This window comes from Myotis yumanensis, unplaced genomic scaffold, assembly GCF_028538775.1.
Source record: "Myotis yumanensis isolate MYYU_CA2020_CCGP unplaced genomic scaffold, mMyoYum1.0.hap1 SCAF_2, whole genome shotgun sequence".
Taxonomy (NCBI): domain Eukaryota; kingdom Metazoa; phylum Chordata; class Mammalia; order Chiroptera; family Vespertilionidae; genus Myotis; species Myotis yumanensis.
The window spans coordinates 43,564,753-43,587,791 of NW_027223753.1; the positions used below are offsets into that span (position 1 = coordinate 43,564,753).

Consider the following 23,039-nt stretch of genomic DNA (forward strand, 5'->3'; position numbering starts at 1 on the left):
TTTACCTGGTGGATCAAAGGATGATGGGAGGGCTAATGGGTCTGGGCTTTGGTTGGCTGTTGTGGGGAACCTTCTCTGGACTTTTTACGAAGAGATTCCTGTGTTACCTTATGTACACGTCTAAGCCAAGTTTGGCAAGTGCATTTATATTAAAAGTGGAGGCATCAACTATCACACAAGCTGGTGGCATTAACTCACACTGATCTATGTAATAGTGCCAATACCAATGGCAAGACCTTTAATAATTAGTGCTTTCGTGGAAGTAAAAAAATTTATTTATATTTACATTGTTTTCCTACAGCAACTGAGTTTAGGTACATCTGCTTCTGCTTGAGAAGCCTGTCCCTGTGTGTGCATGCATATTATAGGTGTATGTTGAGAGATAGAGTTGAAAAGATACTCGTTTTTGACATGAAAAATGCTAAAGCAAATTGCACTTTAGTTTTTTAATGGGGAAGATTAAATAAAAATAAAAGAGCATTATTTATACCATGAACTCAAACAGATATACAGCTAGTGAGCCTTTAAGGAACAGTTTTAGTTACCCAGACTGTGATATGGGGAGATTATGGACACTAACATTTCCTGTGACCAGGATTCTTGAAGATATTCAATAAAAATTTCTCCTGTTATAGTTCTTTAAAATAGCACTGTATTTGGGATATCCTATGACTATTTCATGCCTCTGGATTGATGTTACATATGTCTTTCCAGGGGGTTGAAAATTAAGCCTTGGCTATAGCAGTCTTGGTATTTTCTATAAGCCCATACCTTTTATTTAAAAATAGATCTTTATTGATTTCAGAGAAGAAGGGAGAGGGAGAGAGAGATAGAAATATAAATGATGAGAGAGAATCCTTGATCGGCTGCCTCCTGTATGCCCCACTCTGGGGATTGAGCCCACAACCCAGGCATGTGCCCTGACAGGGAATCAAACTGTGACCTCCTGGTTCATAGGTCAATGCTCAACCACTGAGCCACACCAGTTGGGTGAGCCCATAGATTTGATCACATTTTTTTGAAAAGCTTAATTATGAATGGCTGTTAAATATTTTTCACTTACCCACTTATCAGCACTTTCTTCTTTTCTTCTTTCTTTCTTTCTTTCTTTCTTTCTTTCTTTCTTTCTTTCTTTCTTTCTTTCTTTCTTTCTTTCTTTTCTCTCTCTCTCTCTCTCTCTCTCTCTCTCTCTCTCTCTCTCTCTCTCTCTCTCTTTCTCTCTTTCTTTGTTTCTTTCATTTGCAGCAAGGCTTGCTTCCTTTGCTTATGGAAGGCCTCAAGTTTGTTTAGAAAACAAAGTCTGTCTTATCATAATTTTGTTGGAGACAAGATGCAGTTACATAAAACAAATGGCAAACCTGTGAAACTTTTGCTCCTTGTATCAGGCCTCTGTGTGGGAAACCTAAATGAATAAAATAGCAACTTGTTCAACATAGCCCGCCTGGACTCTGTTGAAGGGGAGCTTTTATTTACAAAATCGAATTGATTCCTCCCTAAAGCAAAAAAATCATAATTGTAGAGAATCTTGAAAGCTTTTAGATAAATACTCTAAGTATCCCCCACCCCCTCTGCAAGCTTAAAAAGCAACATAGACAGTCGGAAGCCTGTTTATTCCCCATTTGTGTAACAAGTAGAGAATAGAAGATTCTAAATATTTATGCCCCACCCCACCCTGACACTCTTCTGTGTTCTGGTCAGATTGGTCTTTGCTGTTCGCCTCTCCCCACTCCCCCCACTGTGCTCTCTCTGTTGTCCCTCCAGGAATGCTCTTCTTTCTACCCTTAACGTCTCTGTCCAGAGAAGGCCTGTCTGCCCTCATTCTGTGTTTTAGGTGTGGTCCCTCCTGAAGTCTTTCAGACTCTGCAACTGAATGTGGTTATTTTGGAAAGGGGTCCACACTTTCCAATACAATTGCCTTACCTGCTTTGTGGTTGGACTCTATATTATTCTTTTTTGCTGCCTGGTGTTTTACATATTTGTGTACTTAGACATGTTCAGTGGTCAATAGGCATTTACTAAATGGCTGTTTTTGCCAGACATTATGCTACTTACTGGGAAAATCAAAAGGTTTAGAACCTGGCCTGTGATATCAACAACATCTTGGTCTTTTCTCTCCCCAACGTGGCTCTCAATTCCCAATGGATAGGAACAGTCTTATGATTCTTTGTTATCCTCAGGAAAGCCTGGCTTCTTGCACAGAGTACTTGCTTAATAAATGAGTCGTTGACTAAACCAGTTTTCTTCTGATTGAATTTGAACAGCAAAGATTGGCTTTCCTCTCTGGGATTTGAAAAGTAGTGTAATATATGCTATTTGCCATTACACTGTGATACTTTTGTGGTATGTAAAGGAATATTTTCCCACTACTCCTGCCATGTACTCTTGGGGTACTTGCCATTTATCTTGGAAGGCATGGTAATAATTAGCATAGGTCAGGCAATCAGAATTTTATGGAGTGTCAGTAGGCGCTGTGTTGGCCTCCTTTGTCTGGCCCCATTCAGCTACCTTGGGGATCCTCATGCATAGACAACTGTCTGAATACAACTCCTGGACACCGTCAGCTGTAGCTTTCATCAGGTTCCCAAAGGCATCCATGACCCAGAAGAGGTTAAGTGAATGATTTAAGTTCACACTTGTCTCCCTGAAGGATCTAAAATGTAGGTGGCATTTGGACAGGTTCACAGCTGCTCAGATTCCCACAATTTCCTTTTACCTAGTTGGGGGGAGGAAGAATGCCTGTAAATGTGGGTATATTGTAAAACTTGAGATGACCGCCAAGAAGCTGTAGGGTTCCTGGGCAATTTATGGCCAAGACCTACATTATTCGGATAGGCCCAGAAACCCAGCTTGCTAGTAAATGGTCTTGGATCATAGCACTCGGTATTTTCCCTGTACTCCAGCCAATGCAGGGTTTTTGAACGTTCAGGACTATAACCTAACCTGAACTCTTGCCTGGGAATACGCTCCCCCAGCCCTTCAGCCCCACTTTTCCCATCTAAATGACAAGGGTAATTATCAGTAACATGTTGAACTTTCCTGCAAAATAGTGTTCTTCACTGAGGATAGTAGGAAGTATTTCTTTACTTTGGAACTTTAGAAGATGGTCTGAGCTGAGCAGAAATTGTCATTGCCTTTTTAACGGCTGGACACTTATCACCAGTCTGTGCCAACATCAGTGATGGTGCACCGCAAAGGTGTTTGGTCTTGATAAGCTTCTAAAGAAGCAGACTTTGTCTCTGTGTGTGCTTTTAAATAGCTACTGGGCTCTGTTTGTGTGTGTGTGAGAGAGAGAGAGAGAGAAAGAGAGAGAGAGGAGGAGAGGAGAGAGAGAGATTGAGATTCTTTCCTAAATAAAAAGAAAAGAAAGTTTATAGAAAATAATGCCTAAGTTGCTAACATAGTGTTTGCTTTTGCTCTGTGATGTGTGTGAGTGCGTATACATGTGTGCTTGTGTTCATACTTAGTAAAAGGCCTTTGCATGCATACCAGATTGGCTACATCGCTTGGAAGATTCATTTACTCTCTCAATTTCTTGTATTACCAGTCTTTGATCAAATACTACTCATTATATTCTCTAAAACTGTGACATAAAGGGGACTGTTGAAAAAATTTCTGAAATGCTAAATGTATTCCAGGCTAAAAGTATTACAATAGGATGATGTTGTTTAACCCATCTACTTGAAATAAGAAGCCAAGCAAATGGAAATGTGATATGTTTAAGAAGGCAATTCTTGGAAAAAATGTTTGATGTTCCGTCTAGTCTGACATTATTCATTGTATTTTTATTTTAAGCATAATTTGAAAATATTTTGGAAGTGCTGTAGTGCCATTTCTTCTCTGGTTGAGCCAAAGGATAACACCAGATAAATGCTGTCTGTAATGCAGGCTACACTGAATCATTAAAGCTCCCATCTTTGTTAAAACACTAAATATAGGATGTGGGAAGAGGAGGAATTTCTTATTTAGGAAAAAAATTTTGGTAGGTCTTCCTTAAAGCAGTGAAGGGGATGCCCTGGTGGTCTAATTTTAGAGGAAATGAGAGAATCTGCCGTTTGCTGTGGCCACCATGCTCACAGTCCTGTGCTGGTGCAGGTGTGGATGTGACTGCTTTCGTTGGGGTAAGAGCCCTGGAATAGGATTATACTCTTGATTCTAAGACAATAGATGCTAGGAACTGAGAGCTGTAATGGAGACAGCGGCATTTGATGTGGAGAGGGATTTCCCATGCACCCCCTAGGGGTCCTCAGGGGTTAATACAAAGGGTGATTTCAAAGGATTTACCTTAGGAGCTTTGTCACTGAGTACAGAGAAAGGAATTTCTGTGATGATTCCAAACTTAGACTAAATGCTAGGGAAGAATCCAAGGACTCTAACCTCCAGGGGAGAAAAGCAGTAATTTATGGATCTCTCTAGAAATTATGGTTAGGTTCTTTTCCCTCTGAACCCAGTCTTCCTTGGTCATGTGACTGGAATTCAATTATCAGCACCATAAATAATCTTGTGAATGGAAGCAGTGTGTTTGGCAGTGAATTTCTGCTTTCTAAAGAGAAAGGAACCTTTAGGAGTTATTAGAAATAATGCTGTACTAGCCATGACTCTGAAGGCAAATGGTCACAGAGGTGCAGGACCAGGTCCCCGTAGACGGTGGGTTTTAGAAGAGTCAGATATGTGCTGGTGACGGATGGCATGGAGGTTGGATATGTTTTTTTTAAAAAATGCATATTTAAAGAAGGCTGTATTTAGAAGTTTATTTATAATTGGTTTTAGGATAAAGCCAGCCTGTTGATGCATAACAGAGTTGACTGGTTCCATTAGCATCCTTGAAATATTTAACAAGACGCTGAGTTTAGCATATGAGCTCTTTCAACCACTGTTGGAGACAAGGCAGTCCATGTTGGATAATTCTTGTTGTAAAACCAGCAGGCAGCCTCCTCCCCCACCCCCCTCCACCTTCCCCCTTGTCCTGCGTTCTAGACTAGTGAAGGGCAGCTTTTTATAGTCAGAGGTCTGTATGCCTTTGAAAATAGTCCTTCTTCTAGTGATCGGCTGCTAGTGACAATTTATGTCCTGAAGATAGCAAAGAGTGCTGATTTAATTCATTTTACTACCAGTGTCCTTTCATGGGAGCAAGCAGGCTGGTAAAATTGTTTCAGGAACCAGAACATTTTTCTTGGTTATTTATAACATAACATGATCATCCAGCTACACAGGGCTTCGTTCATTTGAGAAAGTCTTTTGAATCCAAAAATAATAATCCTTTATATTTGTACAGTATTTGCAGTTTTATAAGGAACCCTTCATATCCATTCTCTCATTTGATTTTTCTGACAACTCCATAAGGTAGAGAGGGCAGGTATTGTTACTTCCAAATTACAGGTGAGGAACCCGAAACCTATGTGCTTGCAAGTCTTGTGCCCAGGGTTTCACAACCAGTAAGTGACTGGGACGTGAGCCCCCTAGATTTCATTCTGGCTCGAGGGCCAGTGCTCTTTCCACTGTTTGTTTTGATACCCTTGGAAGGTTCATTGCTCATCTAGGAAAGAAAAATTGGCAGCTCTTGCTGAGAAACATGGAAGTCTGCTGGGAGAGACAGGTCCAAGAGAGTTGCACTGGTTACTAAATAAAGTGAGAAGAGACCAAGGGGGTCAAGGGGCTTGCCCTACTGCCTGAGGTCACTCACTGTGTGATCAGGAGCATGTCTCAACTTCTCCATGCCGGGGGTTTCTCCCAATTTGTCCAAAGATGAGAATCTCTAATCTGCCCTCACCAGCCTGAAGATCTGTGAAGAAGATGATGGAGAAGTGACTTTCATACATGTGGATAATGGAAAATGTCCCTTGGAAGGGACATTTTATACATGTGGACGGTGGTATCACAATGCATGTTTTTCGTATTTGAGTTTCAGGTGTAAGGTGGAAAAGCTATCATTTTCCATTTGTGGGGGCTTCAAATCTACTCTCAAGGGAAGGCTAAGGGATTGCTTTACTTGCCCTCAATCAATTCCTTACTTTTCCTAATTTCCCTTTATTTATTTCTCTCACCTCTCTGGGCAGGACTGTGAAGATATTCCCAAGCATTGCCTATGGAAGGTGAGGGTGTTCCAGGGAAGGAACATAAGACTTATAGTCAGATGGCTCAGTCCCTCCACATTCCAGCTGTGTGACCTTGGATAAGTGACTTCCCCTCTCTCAGTCCCAGTTTCTGTCTGTCCAGCAGGGATAAAGGTGATACCTAAGGGCCTTAAGTGAGATAATGGATGCATAGTGGCCTGGCAGGCACTCAAAACATTCTCAATAAATGCTATTCTTTGTTAGGGAAAAGTGAATAGAGATTGATGATCAGGGCAGAGCTGATGAAAGACATGGATGGAGAGAGGGAAAGCTTTAGGATTTGGCTATTTTTTCTATTTTAAACACTGTTTGTTATATTGCCTTTCAGCTTTCATTTTGCCTCTCATAATTTTTCCTCTCAGACATGTGGTGTCTTAAAGGAAAAAACAACTAGGAGGTGAGGGTGTTAGGCAGATGGGAGGTCCATGGCTGAATGTACTTACAGAAGCCCCACCCTGGGTCTGCGCCTAGTTTCAATGATTTTGAAATGTGTGGCTCTCAGCAGGCCAGGGGAGTTTGCGAAGCTGTTGGGGAGGCTTTACCCAGACACTGTTACCTGCTCCAAGAGTCACATGCACGCCTACACACACTCCACGAAGCAGATGAATTCTTTTGTTCTCCATCTGGTCTAAAAATGAAATGGACTTTTAATGGAATGGGTTGGGGAATTCCACACACCATCAGGATTCTGGAGCGAGGTCAGAGATAGAGTGCACCGTGGCTTTTAAAAGGATTTGTTATCCTTCGTTTCATCTGGCAGTGGGAGGGGAAATGAGGAAGCAGAAGTGAGTGAACGAAGCTGCTGTCATGTGGTACCAAACCAGTGAGTTACCAGGTATCTGCCGTTTGCATTGAAAACTGAGAAGAAGGGAGGGAGCGTATTTCTGCCTTTGCTCCCATGTGTTAGACTCTAACAGTTAGAGGAAGGGCACATTGGTTCGGTTCCATCTGAGAACCTTTGAGCGCCTCTGATATGCCAGGCACTGTGATACGTGCCCAGGGCACAAGGAAGGAAGACACAGATCTTGTTGTTGGGAAGGTTCATTTGAGCCACCTGTGATGGGCTGAAGTTATGTTTTGAATTGTAAGAGTTAGGATTTTTGGATGAACTTTAAAAAAAATGTTTTTATTGATTTCAGAGAGGCAGAGAGAGGGAGAGATAGAAACATCAGTGATGAGAGAGAATTATTGATCAGCTGCCTCCTGCACACCCCGCATTGGGGATTAAGCCCACAACCCCGGCATGTGCCCTGACCCGGAATTGAACCATGACCTCCTGGTTCATAGGTCAGCGCTCAACCACTGAGCCACACTGGCTGGGCTTGGATGAACTTTTGATAGGGCATTGATAAGAAGTGATTTGTTCTTTTGATTTGTATTTTATAGGGTCAAGTTATTCCAATCTCCTATACCATATATATACTGTTTAAGATTATATATACATTATCTATAATAATAAAAGCATAATATGCTAATTAGATCTGATGTCCTTCCGGATGTCCTCCTGAATGAAGCCCGGGTCCCGGGTGCCAGAGGGAAGCTGGTGCCGGCAGCTGGGGGAAGGAAGGCCTACTCTTGCACGAATTTCGTGCATCGGACCTCTAGTATATATATAATCTTAATTAGTATTTAGTGAATTTGTGATGACAGTCATAATAATAACCCTGATTTTTAAAAAGTACTATCTGTATTACACCACTTACCTAGTGATATTATGTGCATTAGCTCATTTAATTCTTACAACTCCCTGTTGTTATCAGTATTTTAAAGACAAGAAAATTGAAGCATGGAGAAGTTAACCCTATGGCATAATCCTCAGGTATGTTCTGAATCATTAAAGAAGGTTATGGTATATCTGGTTAGTGTTTATAGGAAGAATGGCTCTATCCTCTGTGTATGTGGTTTGGACAACCATTTATTATATACAAGACTCTCTGATTTTAGGCTAGTCAGACTCCACTTTCCATAATCCCTCAAATGTAAGCCATCCTGAAAAAAGAGGAGCTTTAATGAGCCATCTCTATTATTGGTTCTGTAAGACCTTGACATTTGCAAACTTTGTTTTTTTTAATCTTTTGTCCCACACAGTAGCCACTCTTGCAAATCAACCTTGGGAAGTTAGCATTCTTAATGAAGATCTATAGGAGACTTTCTCCTTAGACAGTAAATCAGCTCTTCCAGGGCACCATCCATCTCTTCCTTCGAGCGCATGAATTGGTATATGGCACCTTACAACAGCTCATTTATCTTACGTGGGTCCCTGGTTATTCCCTCTGCCCACTTCCCCCAGATTGCCAGAGATCGAGGCAGAAGTGCAGTAGCTCATGGCTTTGTGGTTTGAAAGTTGTCAAGGTCAGCCAAGGTGCCTGTGGCATTGACTTACAGGGAGCTGGTACAGAGTATCACCAATAACTTTTAGGTGATATCAGCCACACCAGCGAAGGGGTTAGTTTGCTAAAGCTTTCGAATTACGCTTGGTTAATTAAAGGTGGCTAGAAGATAGAGCAATAGGAGAAAAAGTTTGTTACCTTATATCCTACCTTTAGAGATTTTTTTTTTTTCCTGGTTAGCATTCGTCCAAATCATATTGGTGTCTTTTGGCCTTACAGTTAATTCTATAATAGTGATAATGATGCACTTTTGTGCTATATAGCTAGGCTATATGCTTGTTGCTTTTACAAATGCCCTATTTTATCCTCACAATCCTACCCTGGGGTAGGAGCCATCCTCCTTATTTCATATGTGGGGAGCTGATCACCATGGAGGCTAAATAACCTGCTGAAAATAAACAGACAGAAGCCGGGTTCAAAATCAAGTGTCCTCAACATTTGCTTCTCTGACCATCTTCTGGCAAGGCCATAGCCTTGCTGGAATCACCCACTGTTGGAAGGATGGTGCCAACTGTACATATCATTCTGGTAAGAAATTGATCGAAGCAGAATAGTAGTGTGAGGTTATGGTTAGCGGTGGACCCAAAGGCCATGCTTACTTTGTTACTGGCACGAATACTTGTTTTATTGTTGGGGTTTCCTCGCAAGCAGGCCCCGAAACTAAGGTTTGGGAGGTGATCCCAGGGAGTATGGGGAGGAAAAATGTCCAGTAAAGGGCATCTTAGTGAGCACATTATTGCTGTGACCAACTGGGGCTCATTCCCTCTGGGTACTCCCCAGGGAGGTAGAACATCATCATAATTATTTCACCGAGAGCCATCTCCTGTCCTCTGTGCTTGAGGGTGGCTCGTGTGCACATGAATTCTGCACTTCCAGTGTGCCCCACTCTGCCCTGTGGACAGAGAAAGCCCTGAGGCAGAAAGACTCAGTTGTTTGTGTTTGAGACTGGAAAGCATGTCTGCCCCAGCTGTAGGCCACCTCCAGGGTGGGGTCAACAGCATAGGGGGAGGGCCCCGGTAGTTTCTGCTGCATTTGCTTTTGAAGTCAACACTACTAGTGCTGACAAAGATGCATCCATACTGGGGCCTCTCACTGGGAAGTTGACAGCCTTGCTCATGCAAAGCAAGAGAGCAGGGGCAGCAGTGAGGCTAGGTTTAGTTTTAGGGGAGGAACAGAGGAATGGGAGTCAGGCCGTCTCAAACTTGGGCCCCAGTTCTGCCATTTCTTAGGTGTGTGTTGGGCGAGTCAATGTCTATGAACTTCAGTGTTTGCATCTATAAACTGGACACAGCTGCCTTCCAGGGTTCATCAAAGCCTTTGTAAAGTATGAAGCAACATGCAGCCTCTGTGTTGTTGCCTTTGGGCTGCTGACTGAGGCATCCGACTGAGTGTTAGGTGCGAGTGGAACGTAGAGGGCAGCTGTTTGCTTCATGGGAAACTCCTGGGGAGCCCCATGCTAACTCCTCAGGAAGCCTGACCTCAAGTCTCCTGCAAGTCAAAGGGCAGTGAATTCAAACCCCGGCCGGGCCCCTCCTTCTCAGTGTGGTTCCTCACCAACTGAATTGGTAGTCCTGGTTCTGCACCAGGGAGAGGGTGCATTTCCAGTAACTCTGTGGAGTGCAGATTTATTTTTATAGTGAAAGTTGATTTGGATATGCAACCCCATAGATCAAGTCCTGGTTCTTCTAAAGGTCCTTTGGCCTGTAGAGATGTCAGATAAGCTTTTGTCTTCTCATTCACAGTGTGGTTGTTGGCCAAAGGCTGACTTCCACAGGTGGCTGATATTCAGTGAATCAGGACTCTCTCCATATGTGAACTCGGCTCTAGTGTAGCCAAGACCTGCACGGAGAGCTAGCTGGAAGTGCCTTTCGGTATCCACCCTTCAGTATGCCCTGGCTCCTCAGGATTCACGCCAGGGAGAGGGCAGATGCCCCTTACTCTACTCGCGCGGTGCCCAGGACTGCCGTGCCCGCCCCCCCCTCACCTAGTCAGCCTCTGGCTTGAACTCCATCACTCAAGAGGGAACATTAAAAAACCCACACCTCTGACTCATGCTTTGATTTTGCGGCCTAAAGAGGCAAAGACGCCGTAAGGAGCTTTTAGGGGCCATCACCATGGAGCCTCTTTATTGCCTAGCAAGAGCCTTAAATGATAATGGGAAACCTCACTATTGATTGGCTGACTCTTAATTCTTCCTCTTTGGGTTTTGAAGTAGAAGTGATGGCCCAGAATATTTATATTACTCATTGGATATATTAAATTAAACATACGAAAGTCCTGAAGCCACTTAAGATGAGGTTGCAGCTCTGGTGAACGGGACTTTATTACCAAAAGAGGGAATAGTAGCTTTTAGTTGTGGCTTCTCTGGAAAATGTATTGATGATAAGAATGGCTCGGCAGAGTCTTGGGACTCTCCCAAGGGGCTTAGAGTGTGCTTTCTTTTAAGAAAGTTCCTCAGGCCCATTCTCTATAAACACCCAGGTCTACGGTGTAATGGAGAGTGTGATAACAAAGTCTTAACTTCTGTTCTGGCTGAAGATAAGTTCCACTGACGTCTTCAAGCCTTCCACAAAGGCTGTTAAAGACCAGTGTTTGGGTTCTGGGGCTGCTCAAGTCACATAAAATGCCTGCTCACTGTAAGAAGCCACATGAAGTACAACCGCCCCGTACTGTGGGATTTAAAATCGTTCTCTCATCTTAAATCCATCGGAAATTAGCATGGATGAGAAGCTTGGCTGATTCTGTTAAATGACCAAGAAGGCATGTAAGGGCTACAATTTTTGTTTTAAAAGATTTTGATCCCTGGAAGAAATACAGCACCCGAGGCAGTGAAATGGTTAATATGACAGCCACCCTTCCAGGTTTCCCCAGATATGCTTACTTGCTGTACAATGGATAATTGTTAGCTCTTGTTGTGCAGATGCTGTTGCAGATGGAGTCCTGTACCTGCATGCATAGCAAATGAATTAGACTGGCAATCCCCTTTATAAAGCATAAATATGTAATTTGTTCAGCTGTTGTAATTAAATATGTATGTGTGAAACAGCCACCATTCAGGTCATTAATGATGCGCCATGCCAAATTAGAGCTTACAGACAGTAATGTACATTGTTGTGCAATGAGGGAATTGCAAATAACACAGCTAAGCCTTTCCTAGTAAAGTGATGCATTCGGCAGCCTTAAAAAGAATATTTACCTTTGCAACATTATTTTTATTTAGAAGGTACATTTTTGTTCAATGTGAAAGTCTGTAAGATGGAAATACTTTTATTGCCAGTTTAGTTTTATTAATGTTTTAACATTTTATCATACAAATGACACAGACTTTATTAAACATGCTGGTTGGTGATAAGTCTTAAGTAACTACTTACATATAAAACAGCAGTTGCCCCTGGTTTTCTACATGGTTATGATAGAATTGATATACCACCATGGAATGTCTTGATTATTTCATTGCATTAAAAAAACACACAAAAAAACCCTTATAATATTGCAACTGTGTTCCCCACTGATGGATAAAGAAATTCCTATGACAGTAAACAGTATTTTTATTTCCACAGAAATTAAGCTGAGAAAAATACAGTTATCAAAATATAAACAAATAAAAGTGGTAAATTTGCCTCATGCTTTAATTACTAATGAATTACTTGTGAATCCAAGGAATTTCCTAAAATAATTGTGTCATCCTTGGGGTCAGAATGGTTGTTTTTAAAATTTTAAGACTCAAAGTTTGTAAAGTTAATTCACTTGGGAAAATTATTGTTCTGTCCTTTTTCTCCTTGGTTTCATGTTACAGTATTTCAAATACTTGACTCGGAAACTTAAATATATTAAAACTATTTTTATATTAAATTCTTTCTGCATTTGTATCTTGGTGGCCTATAGACGATCTATTTTTAACATGCCTGTTGTTTTGACGGTTGGTACTGAGACTACAAGAGCTAACCATCTTGACCTTTTTGTCCACCCGGGCAGCAGGAGGAAGTGTCTCAGAGTTAATTCTGTCTTGTTCACAGCTGGGAACAGAACATTCCTCTGTGATCTGCTTGCCCATGATTCGCTGCGATCTCCTGGAAGCCAAACTTGATACTATAAATCCTGGGCTTCTGAGGTCGAACACAGATCAACCTTAGTGACACATTTGGTTAGGAATTAGTCAAAGTTTCAGACAATTGAAAATGGAATTATTTGGTACATTATTTTAGTTTTGCACCAAATTCAAATTTAGAAATTTCTTTAAGCCTAAAATTAGCCAAGATTCAGGACCCTGAAGAATTTTCAGTTAGAGATCCAAATTGTGTACAGATATAAAACCTTTATTTTTTAACGAACAGGCAAATGTTTTAATTCAGCAAATGTGTATTTTATTTTAAACAGATGAAATAACAGCTTGGCTTGCTCTACCTAAATTATTGTTCCTTAATATCAAATATTTTACTTGAAAGAAGTTTTTAGCTTTGTATTTCTTGATTTTCCTGTCCCATGTTCTGTATAACTTTCAGTTCAACTAAATAGGAACATTTCGTTTGCAATCTTAAGGACAAGTTTGATTCATGTATTAATGTTTATGAAGATAGAAATGTTATATGGGTGACAATGATTTTAAAATATTATGACTTGTCTTGATTGTATTCAGACTTCCCTGAATACTGAATACCATGGAAAAACTTGGCCCTGCTAGCTACATGCTTAGCATAAACTACAACTTCATAACTTTTCTGAAAAGATGTTAAGATCATTTTCTCATTCAATTCCTAGATCTCAATTAGAGATCTTAATCTTTTGCTGGGCAGCTTCTCTTATTTCTACTTGCTTTGGAACTGTAGCGCCTGTGAAACAGTACAATGTATATTTTGGTTTTTGGAGAGAGCATTGGAAGGACCATTTGCTTTATTTAAAACTAGTGACCTGGTGCACGGATTTGTGCACATTGAAAGGAAATTAATTAGAAGAAATATTTTAATATCACTATTCGCCCTTTCTCTGTAATAGAAGTGTCAACTAAAGTCACGATCGACAATGACAGATTGAAACACACATGTGCAATTGGCGCCAGTGAGAGCTTTATATGTATCACACGTGCGCAAGTCAACTTAGCCTTTTATATATAGAATAAACTTGCTTAATTAGACCTGCTTTCTGATGTAGCTAAACATTTTCCAGCCCAGTGAAGCACCCCAACTTCTCTTTCAGGTAATTGTCAGTAACACAGCAGTAAATATCAACAGGAAGCAGATTATTATTATAGATCACTCAGGGAGTACAAAGGGTAAAATATTTAACTGCAGCAGTGTTTGACTATATTATGCTCAGTGAGAAAACCTGAAGTCATTTTCAAGGTCCACCATTTCTTACTTCTTTTCAGTTGGGTCAAGTTTCTAAGCTTTCTAAATCTCCGTTTTCCAGCTAATGAAAAGAAAATAGGATTCCACTGAGTCTCCTATCTACCTACTCCAGGACTTCTGTGAGGATCAAATGAGATGAGGTACGGGAAAATGCTTCACAGATATTCGGTTACAGTGTAAAGTGTTTCCAACTGGCTATAAAGCAAGTCGTGTTCCTGGGCTGAAGAAACTCCAAGGAGGATAGTTGCTAGGGAGAGGAAGCCAGGTGTTGCTACGTGACGTCATTACCTGGCCCCCACAGCCACAGTTTCCGGGCTAGGCTGGGCTGTGGGCCACATTTTGCGCCATGGGGTCTCAGCAGTGTCAGCTGTGATTTGGTGGGCTGTCGATCCGGGGTGGTGGCGGGGCCTGTGTCCCACTTGGAGAAAGCTGAGTGTTGCTTTGTGGGTGCCAGGTCCGTGGTGCCGTTTCTCTGTAAATGGCCAGTGTGCATCACAGCAGCTCCTGTGTTGAGCGTCTGCCTTCTGGTGGTCAGTGCACATCATAGCGACCGGTTGGATGGTTGGACACTTAGCATATTAGCCTTTTATATAGACTAGGGGCCCAGTGCATGAAATTCCTGCACAGGTATGGTCTCTATGCCTCGCCAGCGATTGAAGTGCGAGTGTCTGGCGTGGAAGGGCAGGCCGCAGATGACCTCTAGGCCCTGGGCAGCACCTGGGCCCCTGGCCCCCACACGCCCCCCTTTGCCTGAGTCACGGCACCCGAGTCCCCATGCGGAGATGTGCTGAGCGCGGCCAGACACTGCGGGCCAGAGTGCAGCATGGGCCTCTGGGCTGCCCAGCGGTGCCGCACAGTAGCTGGGTGGGCAGCATGCTCTCTTCTGGCCAGCCTTGCAGACCGGCTCCTGGGTGAACCCACAGGGAGCCCGACTGTCCCCTGCAGTCCTGGTGGCTGCGGCCCGGCTCACCTGAAGAGGCCTTGTGGATGTGGGGCGGGCTCCTCGTGAGCACCTGGCACCTGAGTGCCGGGGTTTCCCCAGCATGAGCCTTGGCGTCCTTGGGGAAGGTAGCATGGGGAGTGAGAGTGAGCTCAGCAGACACCCCGCATTCTCACCGCACCTCCAATCCCGTCACCCCTGCCCCCAGGTAGCCAGGGAGCAGTCGCAGCCCCTCGCCCGGGCACCACGTGAGGTTGGTCACTGCCACCCACCCCCAGTTCCCCATCCCAGACCGGGGCCCAGCCCCGATTGGGCAATCAGGGTCTGCCAGCCGCTGGTCGCTGTCTGCGGGGTGATTGGTCAGGGCGATCGGGCCCTCGCTTGTACCTGCCTTGGCCTGGTACCACCTGCTCACCTGCTCCAACATCCCACTGCGGTCCCGCTCTTGTCGGGGCCCACTGGGGCCAGCAGCGCCTCCACTGCCGCCCACTGCCAGCGCTACCACCGCCGCCATGTTCTGTGCTGCCCCCTGATGGTCAGCGCACATCATAGTGAGCAGTCCAACTCCCGGTTGAACTATTTGCATATTAGGCTTTTATTATACAGGACTAGAGGCCCGTTGCAGGAAGATTCCTGTAAGAATAGGGCTTCCTCAGGCCTATTCCTGCAAGAATAGGGCTTCCTGAAGCCGGAGCAAAGCAGTGGAGAAGGGAGCAAAGCCCGCACTTCGATCGCTGGCGAGGCATAGAGACCATACCCGTGCTCCCTTCTCCAACGCCTCGATTCCTCTCGTCTCTGCTGCCTGGCTCCCTCCTGTCTCCGCCGCCTCACTCCCTCCCGTCTTCACTGCCTGGCTTCCTCCCGTCTCCACTGCTGTCCTGCTCGGCCGCCCCGGGTCACACACTGGAGGGCCGGATGGCGGCCGGGCGGGCAGCAGATCGCTGCTGTCCCCCCCCGCCGCCCCGGATGGTGGAGGGGCAGGCGGCAGATGGCGCTGCCCCGCCCTGCCTGCAGTATGCAAATTTAAAGGCCATCTTTGTTGGGTTAATTTGCATACTCTTCTGATTGGCTGATGGGTGTAGCAAAGGTATGGTCAATTAGCATCTTTGTCTTTTATTAGTGTAGATAGCCAATTGCAGCTATGGAGCAGAGGTCTCTCCTAACTTATTATCTCCCAGGAATTTCAAAGTTGCTTAAAATCATCAAGTGATGACGATTGAGGAATTTAATTGTGGAATACATAGGGATGAGCATTGGAGGTGTGCAGGGGACACCCGATTTGAGAAATGCCAGTGGTGTTGTTGTGTGTGAAACGGTCACAGGCCCTTCCTAGGTAGTTTCAAGGAGAAGACACGTTGCAGATACCGGGCTGGCTTGAGGATCGCAGGGAAAACCATCCGCCCGTCTGTTGGTCTTGTAGGAGCTGCGGCCGGGCTGTGCATGGAAGAGGTACCCATCCCTGAGAGGTGGGAGCAGTCCAGGGGCCGGTGGCCAATGGCCAGTGGCCAGTGCTTTAGGGTGACAGGCGGGCCGGCCGGCCAATCAGAGGCACCCTCTTGCTGGCAGCTTCCCTTGGCCACCGCTGCAGTAAACACTTTCCCTGGGATGATGGCTTTCTGTTGTGTCTGGCAGCCAGGCAGGGCCGCTTGAACTTTAGCCAGAGGCAAATATTTATACATCAGAGTGTGCAGTGTTCCACTGGTCAGGCCTGCGAGGGAGAGACCTCCGTGCCTTGTAGCCGAAGAGGATGTGTCCTTTTTGTTCTCTTTTCTTTTTGTTCCCCTTCCCCCTGTGTGACTGTGAAGTGGGACCCTCCAGGAGGTCCCTGGAGCTGGGGCTGCTGCGCTGCTTTTCCAGAATGTGCGCAGGCCCACCCTGGGGATGTGCTTTCCCAGAGGGAGGGCGTCCCGACGCTGCTGCCTGCTCCTTTCATTCCTCTCGGAAAGTTTACAGTTAATATTTCCCCTGGAACAGTGTCAAGCTTTTGACAGAGCCCGAGTGTATGCCGAACTGTGAAATTGAGCCCGAGAAGCACGTTGGGAGAAATCTGTTTTTACTCAGATCCGTAAGGTTTTATTGAAAAAAACAAAAACAAAAACCTTCAGGGCGGGGGGGGGGTGGGGGGGGGACCCTGAGAGAGCACCTCCGCCGGCTTCTCCCCGTGCGGGGCTTGGGCCGCCATTTTAAGGAGCCAGCGAAGGGCGACGACGTCCAGCTCCTTACATGGCGGCTGTATTTACTTGGCCACAGCCAATCAGCGCGGGCCGGGCCGGCCACGTGACACGCCACGAGGGCACGCACAGCCCTTGCCTTGTTCCTCAGAAGCGGCCACCTTCCCGGAGCTCTTCACCTTGTGTCGCACGCCAAGTGCTCCTGCAGGCCGGGCCTGGCCGCCTGGCGCTGGGCCACGGAGCTATTTTAGTAGGTAGCGCGGCTCCAGCGCGGGCTGCGCGCCTCCTTCATGTAAAATGGATTTCCCTTTCTGGCCGCAGGCCAGGGGCGCCGCGCGTTCGCTGGGTGAGAAGGGAGCTTCTCTGCTGAGAAACTGGTGGACCGACACACTCTAATTTTTTGGCTTCTGACCAAACAAGCTAGATGGATGCCAAAATTCAACAAAATAACACATTATTGTGTGATAGGAGCCGTGCTCAGAGGGAGGAGGAGCTCAGAGGAACTTCATACTGGCTCCCTCCCCCCCCCTTTCACCGCCCCCCCCCCCCCCCCCAAGCCTTTTTTTTTTTTTAAAAAAAGCATTGTCTCTTTGTGGAGTTTTCTTTGGGAAAAGAGAGGAAAAGGCAAAATGCAACCTAGAGAGTAAGATATAATTTGCACATACACCCGAAGGAAGCAACGGAAAGAACACAGAGGAGTTTAAAATTACTTTTATGAGTTTTCCCAGGCATACCCCACTGTTCTCTGACTGGACTTTATTTCCATTTTATTTAACCCTGTAGGCTCCGTCTGCGTCTGTGAGCTGGGTGCTGGGCTGCTTAATGTTGACACGAGAATTAACGTGAGGTTCAAATACTTCTAAGAGGCTTTTATTTACAGTACGGGATTCTGGCAGCTTATGAGGAACAACAGGAAAGCGTGCGTGTTTTAGTGTGCCTTTGCCCCTGGCATCTGACTTTGGAGTCTGCTCTGAGTTACTTGTGTGACATTAGCAAGTCGGATAAGCTCTCTGTGCCTCAGTTTCCACATCTGTGCAATGGAGCATTAAAGAAGATAAGTTCCCTTTGGGCTCTAAAGACACTCCAAGTTGAATTTGAACGAACAAATAGGATAAATATAGGACACATCTCCAGTGTTTGTGTGGAAATTCGTCCATCAAAAGGGAAAAAAGGTAATATCTCTAGTTCAAGCCACCATCATCCTTACTCCAACTCCTTCATAGTTCTGAGTGTTTCCCCTTCTTTTATTCCTGTGCCTTCTAGGCAGGCTGCTGTTTAAAGAGTTAAATTAATTTTAACACTCTTCTGCTTAAAAACCCATGGATTTAGAATAAAATCCACACTTGTTGCCATGGCTTACAGATACTGCACAGTCTCTCTCGCTCTCCAAGCTCACTTCATACCACTGACTCCCTGGATGCCTTACTGGCTCCCTTTGATTTTTGGAACCTGCCAACTCCTTTGCTACTTGTTGACTGCTTAGAATGCATTTTCCCCTGCCCTTCCTGTGGCTGCCCTTCCTAATAAGCTGCCAAAATCCTCACCCTTCAGCTTCCAGTTCAAATGATATCTCTGTAGAGGAGCATCCTATCTAAAATTGGCCTTTGTATTTATACTCACACTAGAAGCCCGTTGCAGGAATATTCCTGCAAGAATAGGGCTTCCTCGGTCCAATCTCGCCTCCAAGCCCCCTGCCACCCAGGGTCCCACATGGGGGTCCCGGCTGGGGGTGGGGCTTAAGCGGCACATGGGGCCAGATGGCAGCTCGGGCTGGCCCTCCCTGCCTGCAGTATGCAAATTAGCTGCCATCTTTGTTGGCGGTTAATTTGCATATCACACTGATTAGCCAATGGGAGGCGTAGTGAAGGTATGGTCAATTACCCTGTTTGTCTGTTATTAGATAGGATAGTACTTTTACCAATCTGAAATGGTCTTAATTTATTTGATTACTCATTTTATACCTGTTTTCAGTCCCACAATGACAGGAATTGTGGGACTCTGTTTTATACTTTTTGTACTGTTCTAAGCTAATTGGGAATGAAATGTTGTATTTTCCTTAAATTTTACTGAAGAATCCTGTTTTATTATGTATACTCAGAAAACTTCTATCTAATAATAGGGTAATTTGCAAATTGGTCAGGACGCCATCACGTAACGACATATCAGGCTGTATGCGCAGCAGGTGTGGGCGGGGACTTGCAGCGTCGGGGATGGGGGTGGGGGAGGCAGGGCCCAGCGGAGGGTGGCCTGTACTCCCCACATGGCGGTGGCTGTGAGTGCTCCCAACGGCCGCTGCTGCTTGCCCAGAGCCAGCCCTGGGCTCTGGCAAGCCGCCAATGGCTGCTGCCGCTTGCCCAGGGCCGGCCCAGGGCTCTGGCAAGCCACCGATGGGGCCCGTGGCTCAGGCAATGAGGGCCAGGCAAGGCTCAGGCAAGCCGCAGTGAGTGCGATGGCCAAGGCTCAGGCAGCCTCATGACCAGCAGTGGCAGCAGCAGAGGCGTGATGAGGGCATCGCCTTCCCTTGATCGGCTGGTCGCCTCCCACAGAGGGAGGCCAGACTACGGGCCTAAGCCATCAGTAGGACATCCCCTGAGGGCTCCTGGACTGTGAGAAGGGGCAGGCCAGGCTGAGGGACTCTCCCCCTCCTCAAGTGCATGAATTTCATGCACTGGGCTTCTAGTTTATTATAAAATGCCTTGTTAGACTAATGCCTTTGGTTCTCCGTTGACAGTCGGTACAGCACATTGTTTCGGGGAGGACAAAGCTATAGACCTTTAGTCAACCTGTATTTGTATCTTGGCTCCACCATTGACTAGCTGCGTGAACTGAAGCAGGTGACTTAGCCACTCTACACCTCAGTTTCCTCATCTGTAAAGTAGGATTCAGAATAGTTCCTACATTATAAATTATTGTAAACATTAAATGTAATATCATATGTAAAACTCTTATCACAAAGATGTTAACTATACTATTGTTACTGTTGCTTCTGCTAATTAGTAACAGTGGTAGCTCAGCGATGGCAGTGGGAGTAGAGCTGTGGTAAGAAACAGTCGTCTCCATTAAACAGTCCAGTCAGTGGAAGAGACATAGATGTAAATTACCTATTGTAAGTGAATTACCTACAATTCAGTCTGCCAAGAGCTCTAACAATATGTAAGCGGAGCATTGGAGAACACAGAAAGGGAGCAACTACCTCTCAGCAGACAGCAAAGGTGCCTTAGGGAAAGTAGCATTTGAGCCAGATTAAGTTGCCTTTTAGGTAAAATATGTTCCTTAGAGATAATAATAAAGTAGCAGCAGCTAATACTTATGTAGTTCTTTTACTAATACACAGGACTCTGAGTTTTTATATATATTATCTCATTTAATCCTCTCAGCAACTCAGTGCAGCAATACTATTACCATCACCCTCATTTTCCAGAGAAGGGAACTGAGCCAAAGAGAGGTTAAGTGGCATGCCCAAGGTCCCAGAACTACTAAATGTCAGTCCTGGCATCTCACACAGTGTTGCTGTTTGATCATGAGTGCTACCCCTACACTGTCACTTTGGCATTCCAGAGCTACTTCACTTTTGCTTTCATAATACATGGGAGCCCTGAAAGAGCCATTTCACCCTGTTAGCCCTTGCTACCTTATTGGTAAAATGTCAGCTGTAATAGTATCCACCTACCTTATAGGGTGATTATGAGAATTAAATGAGATAATTCAGGTAAAGTGTTTAGCATATGTTTAGCATATGGTAAGCATTTAACAAATGTTCACCATAACTACTATTATTATTTAGCCAAACTGAAATGAAATCCGTGATCCCTTGTGGCCCACCTGAGCCCCTCTTCTCAAGGTGGCCTCCATCCGGGGGGTACCCACCTCCAAAGACAGCCAGTTCCCAGTGGTTGCAAGGTTGCAGTGACATGCTACCCAGGTTGCTAGCATCGTCCCTCAGCTGCCACTCCAACTGCCATAGCTGCCTCCGTAATTCAAAAATTACTCTTCCCGTTTTATATTTCAACTCAGAAATTGATGCATCTGTGAGGCAGTTTGTTTTCCTGGGGAAGTGTAAGGAGCTGTGTGGCGGTATGGAGACGTGCTCCGTTTAGACTCAATATTGCCACCCACTCCCTCAGCAGTGTCAGAGAACAGTCTCCGAAAGATCTGTTCCTTCCTGGCACAGACTGAGCACCGCAACCTGGCCTCTCCTCTGCAGCTTTGCTTATCTCCAGGATGGGTTTCCGTGAGTCTGTCCCCTCTCTTTCTGTCATGGTCACAAGGCAGCCTTGCCAGGAAGAGACGAAGCAGCTTCGCTTACTTAGTTTTCCCAGTGGAGGTGGGCTCTGTGTTCCCAGAGGTGGTGGCCCTGATGTGTCTAGTTGTTTAACTGAAACAGAGTGAGCTTATCCCTGAAATTTTCTTACATGACCATCTTTAGATTTCAGAGAAGGAAGAAAGAACACTGTCCCCAAAGCACTGAGAGTTACAACATATAAATAGCCCTGCTGAGCTGAACAAAAGTGTCTATTGTATGGCGTACTGCAAAGCAAGATATATACTGGGAACTAAGAATGAGAAATTAGAGGTTTCTTTTCTTTTTTTAATTTTAACTTGAAAAGTTTGTTTTTCCCATATGAATTGTGCATTGGCTCTTGGGTCTTACAACAGGATAACTTGATAATGTGGGTTCAAATCCTAGGCCTACCCCTTGGCAACTGTTTGATTTTAGGAAATTATTTACCTCTGTGCTGCTGCTGTTGTTATTTAGGTGAATTTTATAATTAAGCTCTTAGGGCATTTATGATGGATAGAAATCTGTTCTTCTAAGTTATTAATCAATTGGTCACGGCTCCTGAAAATTTCCTTCTTTCATAGTTAGGGCTAGTTATAGTCATTATTTTACTATTAACTGTTGGTACCAGGTCATTTCTAGTATTTGGTGCCTGAGCTGGTCTGATTTGCATGTCTGATTCCATTCAGAGGCAAATTATTTAACTTAGGTGTAGAAACTCATTCCTAGTCTATAAAGTAAAGATTGTAATAGCTACATGTTAGGCTCATAACAGGCTCATTGTGAAGATGACATGATATATGTAAAAATGGCCAATTTGGTGCCTTTAAAAAATTTGGGGTCATCATGGCTGGTCAGGCACTCAGGCTAGTAAGGAGCCAGATGATTATCTGTGATCAACTCAAAGCCTGAGAGTCAGAAGGTGTATACAAGGAGGTGGGTGGCCTTTGGAACCGGGAGAAAGTAGGTCAAGGGTGGGCAAGAAGAGGCAGATTCACTGGTTCAATTCCTGGTCGGCACAAAAACGAAAACAGAACAAAACAAGAAGAGGCAGGTTCGGAAGCCAAGGCAGACCAGGCGAGAGGTACTGAAAAAGAGTTGTGTGGGTTTGGGCCTGGTCTTCAGGCCACGGCTCTGGGGCCTCTGCTTTTTTCTCCTCCCTGCTTGAGTAGCACCTGACTTCAGAGCCTAGAGTACAGGATAGAGAGGAGATTCTAAAAATCAGTTCAAAGGTGGGTCATAGGTTGCTTCCCCAGTTTTCAAATAAATACATCTAAGTCAGTGAGTTCACTACTGTTTTGTTATATAAAATCGATTTGCCTATATTAAAAAAGACTCCCGTGACTTCTTTCATATAAGGAGAGCTGGCCATCAGGAGTCTAGGAATATTGAGTGGTGAATCATAGGCACTCATTAAATACTTGCTGATGGGTTGATTGAGTTTGGGTCATATCTGTAGTTGGGGGAACTCTCATTCACATTTATGGTTTTAGGATATGGGACTATGTGACATATTGCTATTTCTGGTGATAATGCAATTGAATTTTAATAATATTAATAGCATTTATCGCATGCTGCTGCATGTCGGGCAGGTGGTGTTCTAAGCCTCTATGTCAATTATCTTATTTCACAATATCCTTCTGTTTTACTGACCAGGAAATTGGCACCAGTCAGGTGACTCTGGTGGCCACCATCTTAATCACCCCATGACACTGTCTCCACTCAGTGTCATCTTCATGGTACTTTGGACTAAGTAATTCTCACCCCAGCACCATGAGTTTGGTGAATTCTTTCATTTGCCAGA

The 23,039-nt window shown here is 44.7% G+C and overlaps 1 protein-coding gene across 9 annotated transcripts in view; it reads left to right on the top strand.

Annotated features, from left to right (window-relative positions):
• NFIA (nuclear factor I A) overlaps positions 1 to 23,039 on the top strand; it is a 373,969-nt gene that overhangs the window by 86,757 nt on the left and 264,173 nt on the right. The window lies entirely within an intron of this gene.